Below are 10,669 nucleotides of genomic sequence, written 5' to 3' on the forward strand. Positions count from 1 at the left end.
GTTTGATAAATGAATCCGCTCCTTTCTGAGATGTACCCATTTTCAGATCCAAAATTAGTTCAGCAGTACAAATAAGAAGTCAAATTCAAGCGAGTTACCAAATAGGTGTCAATTGAAAAGTCGCTGTGTAGCCAAGTAGCCATTGTCGCCCTGGAGGACTTTGGTTCGAGACTCGATGAACGGTTTGATAAATAAATCTGCTCCTTTCTGAGATGTACCCATTTTCAGATCCAAAATTAGTGCAGCAGTACAAATAAGAAGTCAAATTCAAGCGAGTTACCAAATAGGTGTCAATTGAAAAGTCGCTGTGTAGCCAAGTAGCCATTGTCGAGGAGGCTAACGACCACATCGGGCTGTAGTGCGGATTGGTACGGTAAGATATGAGTAGCCTCGCGAGGAGAGATGGCTGAAATCGGAACGAAAAAGGCTATGTCAAATACTTGAAGCCCTGTAGGTAGGTACTTTTAGGAGTTTGGTAGTTGAAACTTTAACCCTCACAGGCTGAAATTAAGATCTCCTTTTATGCATGTAGGTAGATATGTGCCTCCTAAACCCAAGTACATCCATTCAACAAGTTTTTTAACGATCATAATCATTGACAACTTGTTACAAAGAAAACCAGGACTAACGAGCACCTACAAGAAGTTGAAAATATAAATAGAGATCATTAAAAATCGGTTTTTGTTGAAAGCACAAAAGTTGCCTGTGTTCGCAATTTCATACCCACACAAACTGTTAAATTGCTTTGAAGATGACAGCATATGAAGACATTTGTTATCTATTCCAAGTAAATTGAACTGGAAACTATTTAACGTAACCGGGCAAAAAAGGTTAGTGTTTTTCCTTTTTTCAACTTTTTGCATGAAACTTATCTAATTTTCACTGATTGAATGTTAATTAAAAACACCGAGTGTTACAAGTGTCTCTTGGAAAATTTGTTTGGTCTCACTCCTCACTGTACAACTGTTGAGGTTTTTAGTAACGGGGGTTTTACCCTCCCTTTGGCAACAAGCCACCCACTTCCTCACTTATTATCCTTAATTTCTTACCCAGAAACCCTCACAGGCTGAAATTAAGATCTCCTCTTATGCATGTAGGTAGATATGTGCCTCCTAAACCTAAGTACATCCATTCAACAAGTTTTTTAACGATCATACTCATTGACAACTTGTTACAAAGAAAACCAGGACTAACGAGCACCTACAAGAAGTTGAAAATATAAATAGAGATCATTAAAAATCGGTTCATATGTAATTGTTGCACTGGAATAATCCTTTCCACTTTCCAGAGATGTTTGTTTATTCAGAATTTAAAATTCATGACTTTCATCATTACTTTTGTTGCCCTTCACAGTACAGACTACCTAGCTACCTACCTACCTGTTTTTCAAGGTGCCTGCGAAAGAAATCTAAGTATTCATAATGTGTAGGTGTAGGTGGTACTTAGCTGAGTAAATAAAATGCTTCTTTTGCAATATAGCTCAACATTTTCACAAGTTCATTATCACATACTTAGTTGTCACATACCGGCAGAAATAAGTAACTATGTCTTCAATTCTTCATTAATGCTGACGTCGCGTCGTAGATTGGATCCGGAAGAAATAATAATACCATCGTTTTGCGCACCTAAAACGAAGAAAATTCTCATCTTCAACATTCTATTGCTCTGAACATACGAATTCTTTGTCGACAAATGGGGAAACTATCGAACAGCGCATTTCTTGTGGATAATAAAAAAAAAAAAACCCGCGCGCCATTAATTAACCAGGCGTTCCGTATGAAATGATGTTATTTATGATATCAATTAAGGCAATAAAACTGTGCGATATCTTGTTCTTTTGACCACCATGACATCGTTCCAGCTATCCTGCTGAGTGGCCCGACAGTAAACGACCTTTATTTTTTATAGATATATATTATTTTTTTCCTGTAATTAATCTCTCATTGCAAATGTTTTCGTATGTTTGCTTCCTCAAATTTATCGCTGGGAATTTCTTCCCTAAGGACTTAATTAGGAGTCGTGTTTACACTTCGAAATTCACAGCGGAATGATTTATGATCTGTAGGTTAGACCGGTCACACGGTCATATTGGGAATGGGTTTAACCTAGGCTCCTATAAGCAGCTGTGCCTACCGGTTTCATTAGGCTGCGAAATGAGCCCGCACTCAAGCAATTTCTAATTGATTACAAAGGTGCCAACTGAAGGCTAGGTGTTTTTTTTTTTTTCTTTTTTAACATTAAAGTAAGTACCTACTTAATTACCTACCTGTATTTTAGTCACTGCATAATGACAACTGATGGAAATTGTTAAGTTAAGTAATTAATAAATAAAGACACAAGTAAGTACCTACGTATAATGTTCATTTTGATCTAGGCAGGGCAAAAAATAAAACTCAGCTTTAGTGTTGTCTCTAAATTGAGTTTATCTCTTGAATAATTGAATATACCTACCAACTCCCAGAAACGACTTATACGTATTTAAGATTTTATCTACAGCTTGAGCATTAGATCTAGGATCTAGCCACACCACTAATAAAATGGTCTTGGTTCATAGAACTTAGATTGTCTAGCGTATCAGATAGAAAACTGTAACATCAGACTAGTTTAAGTACCTCAGAGTATAAAGACTTACGAGTGAAGACTACGGACGCTGGGTATACAGAGTTTGGTCTGAAATACTACGAGTTGTATAGGTATGTACCTACTACGGTACACCTTTAGTGGTGTAGATAGATGCTCAGGAAATAGATGAAATTCGAACAACCAAAATCTAGGTCTGAAGTCCACCAAGATAAAGGTCTGAAGTCCACCAAGATAAAGGTCTGTAGGTATTTCTACGGTACACCTTTAGTGGTGTAGATAGATGCTCAGGAAATGGATGAAATTCGAACAACCAAAATCTAGGTCTGAAGTCCACCAAGATAAAGGTCTGAAGTCCACCAAGATAAAGGTCTGTAGGTATTTCAAACATATCATAAGGAAAATGAACCATCAACCCTTGAGTTGGAATCGGAAACCCTCACATCTAAATTCTAAACTCACTAAGTATTTATAGCTACCTCTGATAGAGTTAGACTTTAATAGGTATCTCCTACCTATCTACCAAGATACTATGAACCTTCAGTAGACATACTTAGATAGGTAGATATCCGAGTGCTCAATTTGCCTAATTTTGTCAACCTTTGTATTTGAGTTGTCAAGAGCACTAACTATGATTTCGGAGGTGCTGGGTTTGAATCCCGACCGAGGAAGAAATTTCTTTAATGAACGAGTTAAGATACCTAACGAACTACCTATTAGGCAGTACCTATATTGTCAATCGATACACCCTCCTTTTCCCTTACAAAGGACGGATAGGGATAGCCCGCTCATCAAGAATAGAATTCATTTGTTGTATCAAATTAATTATGCTTTTTTCACGCTGTCAAGATTCTCTTGACAAGGACCCGCTCATCAAGAATAGAATTCATTTGTTGTATCAAATTAATTATGCTTTTTTCACGCTGTCAAGATTCTCTTGACAAGGATCAGTATTTGCATAGTTTCTCTCGCTACCTCCCTTCCTCCTGCCTTTCACCGAACGGGTATTTTTTTCTCATTCCATCACACCCTCCTCTTTTTCCCCTCTATATCTCCCTTTCCCCTCCTGAATTAGAAAATTTGGTGCTTTTGACACATCCACTAAAAATATTACCTTATTAGGTACCTTCTTTCTAGCAATTTTTTTTTCTTTCATTCACAAAAATAAAAATTACTCCCTCATGCCCTTCAAAATTATTATTATTATTATTATTATTATTACTTTCGATTTCCCAACCCCCCGATTTTTGATGGGTAACATTTTTTCGGTTTAAATGGCACAAGCTTGAAACTCCTAGGTCGCCTCTGTAATTAAAGTAGGTAGGTATTTATTTACAGGTATTGTTCAAATGAGCTAACAGATCGGTCCCTTTTCAGTATTTTTAGACCAACAAACCGGTTCCTTTAAGCCAGTAGTTCAATATTAAGGAGCGCGGTAGCGCTCCACCCCGCTAAGTCAGGAAAGTTTGACCGTAAGTTCTACTCTTATTGCGGTCGAGTCCTCAAAATTTCGAGGCTTAGTCAAGATTCAAACCCGTGTCCTCCCAGCTACCAGACGAGCACAGAGGACAGTAAACATCTGTGGCGTAATCCTAGACCCAACAGACCGACAAAACCTGGTTTGACATTTAGACTTTCGTACGACCATTACTAGGTGCATTCTGTATTCCAATTCCCAAGTAAAAGGTCTCTCCGAACACGGAGGGTAGAACGCGCAACGATATGCACCGAAGCAATTACATTATTTATATATGTGTCCATAAAACCCATTATTATTACTATCCAACGCGATGTTTATCTTAGTATTAATTTTTATGACTTATATATGTCGGACCAGGGCCGAAGTTGTGGGATTCAGAAGCAGGATAGGTTCTGCAGGTGTCCTGGAAGCAAGAGGTTTCCTGAGTGTTAATTTTTGTCTTCAGGGAGACATTTCGGTCCAAAACTTTATATCTTTATCCGTAAAGTACCTAGATGATTGTATGTCTTTGCATCTTGCATGACAATGCTAAATTCTTTGTGAACATAGTTTGGTTAAAGCAGTACCTGTGAAGGGTTTTCTGGTTCAAATTCCAGTCCCGAAAAATTGATCAATTTGTAGGTACCGATAGGTACTTATGTGGTTTTGTATTGTCGATTTGGAAATTCAATTATTACTTTGAATTTCCTCTGGCAAAGTTTTATGACTCGGGCCCTGGTCTCAGCATTTTGCACTTTCTATTACCTTATGTCTAGGGAGCCTGTACAATTAATGTACCTAATCATTGTCGTATATCCCAACCCCTAAGTCCTTAGCTAAAAAAGTATGGGAGTTAACGCCCGCGACCTAACACTTAAGTTATGTCCACACATGGTCGACGCCGTCGATTGACGTCAATTGACGCCATATACTGCTTCTTGACAACATAGATTCACCTCTTTCACTCGTCGATCGACGGCGTCGACTATGTGTGGACACAGCTTAATAAGACAGACCTTCCAAGCTAACCATGGGGCTGACAGATCTCTTTTCTTAGTAGTTCTGTAATGTAATAGAAAGTCGTGTGTTGTTCACACCAGATTTTTTTTTTTTTTTTTTTTTTTTTTTTTAAATTTTTTCAAGTATTTAGCTACCTCTGATAGACTTTAATAGGTATCTCCTACCTATCTACCAAGATACTATGAACCTTCAGTAGACATACTTAGATAGGTAGATATCCGAGTGCTCGTAGCTTAAAATTAGTTAAAATCCATCTACTTACTGGCAGGTTCGTAATACTAAAGCTCCCTATAGTGCCTAGGTCTTCTACATGATTATGTACCCTCTCAAAAACACACATGTGAAAAGAAGGCCAAGTTCCTATCCGAAAATCTCAGCCCACAAAAAGTGATGTTAGAAAAGTTGTAGCCAAGTAATTTTCCCTTCAGGCGACGGGCCTCAAACTGCATTATAACTTATAAGTTTTGGAGCGCACATCGAGTAGTTATAGATACTTACGTATTTATAGGAAATTAATGGAGTTATGGCAGGGAAGGGTGAAAATATAAAACTTTCAAACTGTGTGCTGAGGCCGGAACTTGGCCTGGTGCACTACCGTTCGCCTAGATAGGTACCTACAGCTACCTCTCTAGTCTCCAAGTCATACCTATTATAGGTATTTACCTCTATACGAGCGTTTCCTAACACGTAACCTTTTTTCTTTAAGTTATTTCCCTCTCAAGTCGATATACAAAGTTGATGTAAGTACCCTGATTAAACCTATAGTCCTTTAAACCCATAAGGATTAAACCTAAAAGATCCCCTTAATAAGTTACCTAATACATTTTTAAAACCATTAGATTTTATTATACGATCAGAGAAGGTATAAGAGATGTTGATTGTGAAAACCGAAGGTTCCTTACGTATCTAAGCTTTTTTTACCGTTTTTCTTGGAGGCTCGTCAGTCCGAAGTACGCAGGCGGGCTTCATCTGCCAGTGGTCTACTAAAGTACGCCTAGTACCCACCTACCTCAGTTTGTGAACCTCCGGTCAGTTCACTGTAAGTAGTACTAGCATGGAATATTCGCAGATCTCAGACTGAGCTACACCAAACCTCCAAGTTCGCCATACATGTTTGCAGAATGAGTAATACCTAGAACGCTCAGGTCTGAATACCTCCGGCTATAAAACTGGATTTATGATTATGGAACTCGCACGCTCATTTATCTTTTAAGTGCTTAACCAGTTTCTGCTCTTATTACGGGAGCAGGGAGCAAAAAACATGGTCTGAATTCTCTTCCCTACAGTCCCCTGATCTGTAATGACTTTTGCATCCTGACCAGTGAACCAAACTCAATCCTAGTTTACTGATCAGAAGGGAACAAGAAGGTTGAAACTAGTTCAGTGTTCAGGATCAGAAGGTGTTCTTCTTGTCTTCTCATCCTAACCTTCTTGTTCCCTTCTGATCCTGACCAGTGAATCAGTCTTATCCTTCTTGTTCCCTTCTGATCCTGACCAGTGATCCAGTCTCAACCTTCTTGTTCCCTTCTGATCCTGACCAGTGAACCAGTCTTATCCTTCTTGTTCCCTTCTGATCCTGACCAATGATCCAGTCTTAATCTTCTTGTTCCGTTCTGATCCTTACCAGTGATCCAGTCTCAACCTTCTTGTTCCCTTCTGATCCTAACCAGTGATCCAGTCTCAACCTTCTTGTTCCCTTCTGATCCTGACCAGTGAACCAGTCTTAATCTTCTTGTTCCCTTCTGATCCTGACCAGTGAACCAGTCTTAATCTTCTTGTTCCCTTCTGATCCTGACCAGTGAACCAGTCTTAATCTTCTTGTTCCCTTCTGATCCTGACCAGTGAACCAGTCTTAATCTTCTTGTTCCCTTCTGATCCTGACCAGTGAACCAGTCTTATCCTTCTTGTTCCCTTCTGATCCTGACCAGTGATCCAGTCTCAACCTTCTTGTTCCCTTCTGATCCTGACCAGTGAACCAGTCTTAATCTTCTTGTTCCCTTCTGATCCTGACCAATGAACCAGTCTCAACCTTCTTGTTCTCTTCTGATCCTGACCAATGAACCAGTCTCAACCTTCTTGTTCACTTCTGATCCTTAACAGTGATCCAGTCTCAACCTTCTTGTTCCCTTCTGATCCTGACCAATGAACCAGTCTCAACCTTCTTGTTCCCTTCTGATCCTGACCAATGAACCAGTCTCAACCTTCTTGTTCCCTTCTGATCCTAACTGAACCACACAACTATTACCTTCAACAAAAGAAACCCTAGAATCCTGTTTACTTACTGCACAACAATGACATTGTGTTTAACAAGAAATTACAGACTACATATTTGAACTGTTTAACTTTAAAGTATCTTGTCTAGAAACGCACGAAATCCTAGGGTTACCATCGTCAAGGGTTTGGAGTTTTAGAGTCTTTATCATGGAAATAGGATGGGTAGGTACCTGGGTAAGTATTTTGTAGATTCATTCAACTCATAACCACTATTGTCAGTGTTTAATTATTATACCAGGCACCTTCAACTTTTCATTGTCTTGTGTATATTGATGATAAGGATCTGATTTACTTACCTTAGTTAAACTCCCTAATTTCAATGGACATTAAAGAATGACTTAGGTTTGAAAGGGGGTTGGACAATGTCGTTATCACTTGCAGAAACTGTAGATATGATAGGTAGGTAAGTGTTACTGTCATGCTGGGATCTTGAAGTTATCAGTCTGAAATTCTGAATATCTAAATCGACATCTGGGATTCTGGGAGAACGAAAAAAAAACAAAGATTAAATAAAATTGCGTTAATCCATTATCCATTAATCGTTATTGGTTTGGTTATTGATGTATTTTAAAATTCAAATTTTTAAAATTTCCCGGCACAAGCATAAGAAAATTTTGAATTGTAGTTCGCTCTCTGCATGTAGAGCGCAGCACCCCGCAGTAGATTTTCACAAGCTTTCAAAATATCTCGTTGGTGGCAGCACCTGTCGGACTCAGAAAGTGGCGTGCCTAGCGGGATAGAGCTGAACTAAAGATAATGAATTTTGTAAAGTGTAAACAAACAAAAGTTCGAACTCTCGAAAGTGACAAAAAGTTGAAAAGTTCAAAGCTTTTTCAGTCTATTTGAAGTTGAAGTGCTTTTGTCTTTGTTGAAAGCACAAAAGTTGCCTGTGTTCGCGATTTCATACCCACACAAACTGTTAAATTACTTTGAAGATGACAGCATATGAAGACATTTGTTATCTATTCCAAGTAAATTGAAGTGGAAACTTTACAACGTAACCAGACAAAAAAGGTTAGTGTTTTTCCTTTTTTCAACTTTTTGCATGAAACTTATCTAATTTTCACTGATTGAATTTAATTAAAAACACTAAGTGTTACTAGTTACTAGTGTCTCTTGGAAAATTTGTTTGGTCTCACTCCTCACTGTACAACAGTTGAGGTTTTTAGTAACGGGGGTTTTACCCTCCCTTTGGCAACAAGCCACCCACTTCCTCACTTATTATCCTTAATTTCTTACCCAGCCTTCAGGGATCCATAGGGAACTGATGCATTAATTTGATGTGTTTTTTAGAATGGATGTCAATTTTTATCAAAGTACTGTCACATTATTGTATGATTTTCTGATTGCCTGCTTCATTTTTATTATTATTATCATCATTATTTAGGATGTTTGGTATAGGGGACCATAACTTCTGAGGTGTTATCATCCCAAAAGCAAAGAGAGAAGGTAGGTAGGAGAAGTCCAGCCTTTCAAAGAATGAATCTTATCTTAAGTACTGTCACATTATTGTATGATTTTCTGATTGCCTGCTTCATTTTTATTATTATTATCATCATTATTTAGGACGTTTGGTAGAGGGGACCATAACTTCTGAGGTCTTATCATCCCAAAAACAAAGAGAGAAGGTAGGCAGGAGAAGTCCAGCCTTTCCGAGAATGAATCTTGTCTTTAGACTTAAATCTGTCCTGGGTGGGACTTCAACCCATTGCTTTGGTTTGATAAACATCTTTGTGTATCTTTTAATATTTGAGTGGGTACCTCTCATACTTATTACATAATTCACAATTAGGTACCTAAGTATCACAAATATTAAAAAAAAAAAAAAAAAAAAAAAAAACACCACCCCCAATATATCCATTTGTTCCCCCCCCCCCCTATTTTCACCTTTGTATTATTTTGCAATAATTTTCTGTTTCCCTATTTGTTTGTACTATACCACTTTTCTTCTTGTAGGTACCAACTTCAAAGGTTTCCCTTTGTACGGAAGTCTCGGTCTTAAAATAAATTCCCCTTTTCTCTTTCACTCTCCCTGTTTCTATTTTTACCACTCCCTCCTATTCTCCCAACCATCTTACTGGTGCCTGGTAATGTTGGGATTTCAGATTTCATGTCAATACTGAGAAAAAACTTCCAGCTATTTACTTTTAACCCTTTTAAATTTTCTAATAAATTCTCCTTAGCTCTCCATCTTTTTATATTATCTTTGCTCTTCCTGTTCTTTTTACCTACCTTTTGTCATTCTCTCTCTTTCTCATCCTTCTTTTCTCTTCACCTTTCTTTTTTTTTATTTCTTCTCTCTCCCCCCTCTTATGTCTTCCTTCTCTCTCCCTTCAACTGTATTATTTCTCTCTCCCCTTTTTTTCTTTCTTCATTATCACTCTCTCTCTCTCTCTCTCTCTCTCCTCCATCGCTCTCTCTCTCCCTCCCTCTTTATTGGGAATGGGTTTAACCTCCTTCCCTCCCTCCCTCTTTCTCCCCCTCCTATCTCTCCCCTCTTGAGATGAGATCTATTTATACTCCTTCCTTTTTATCTCCCTCTCTCTCTTCTTTCTTACTTCCCTCCCTCTCTCCTCTCTCGCCTCTTGAGATGAGATCTATTTATACTCCTTCCTTTTTATCTCCCTCTCTCTCTTCTTTCTTACTTCCCTCCCTCTCTCCTCTCTTCTTTCTTCCTTTTCCCTATTCTTCTTTCTTCTCTACGTCTTTCTCCCTCTTCTTAGCTCCAGTACTTTACAGCTAGACTGCATGCAAGTCTCATCACGGCCATATAAAGGGTTAAGTGAAAGCTATGACGTCATATGATGACTCATTCCAATGCAAGGAGTCGCTTTGGCGGAGGTCGAGAGGAAGAGGAGAGGCAAGACGGCTGAAATTTGATTGCTTTTATGCTACTTACTGGGGATTTCAAGTTATTTTGGGTCTTGTTTCTTTCTCCCTCTTTCTTTCTCTTTCTTCTCTCTCTCTCTCTCTCCTCTCGTGTCTCTCCCTCTCTCCTCTCGCTCTGTTTCCTCTCCCCTCTTGAGATGAGATCTATTTATACTCCTTCCTTTTTATCTTTCTCTCTCTCTCCTCTCTTCCCTTTCCCATGTAAATATTTTATTTCTTCTCTCCTTTTTCTCTTTCTCCTTCTTAGAGAGAGGGAGAGAGAGAGAGGGAGGAGGGAGAGAGGGATTGGGGAGAGAGCAACCTCAAGGTAATGGCCTCAAATGTTAAATAATAACTACACTCAGAACTCAGAGCTGAAGGAATGTCTAGACAGCTTTCCGTATACAACATATATAAGGATAATGGAATTAAGGACCGGGTCGATCGATTCTCCATCTCAAGGAAAAA

General features: G+C 38.6%; 1 long non-coding RNA gene across 1 annotated transcript; it reads right to left on the reverse strand.

Annotated features, from left to right (window-relative positions):
• Positions 1 to 213: 213 nt before the first annotated feature.
• Positions 214 to 7,807, reverse strand: LOC113466916. Its single transcript, XR_003391167.1, has 3 exons — positions 7,630 to 7,807; positions 1,527 to 1,625; positions 214 to 406 (listed from the first exon to the last, which is right to left on the reverse strand). It is a non-coding gene; the product is annotated as an uncharacterized LOC113466916 (long non-coding RNA).
• Positions 7,808 to 10,669: the final 2,862 nt, after the last annotated feature.

The sequence above is a fragment of the Diaphorina citri genome, unplaced genomic scaffold, assembly GCF_000475195.1.
Source record: "Diaphorina citri unplaced genomic scaffold, Diaci psyllid genome assembly version 1.1 scaffold357, whole genome shotgun sequence".
Lineage (NCBI taxonomy): Eukaryota > Metazoa > Arthropoda > Insecta > Hemiptera > Psyllidae > Diaphorina > Diaphorina citri.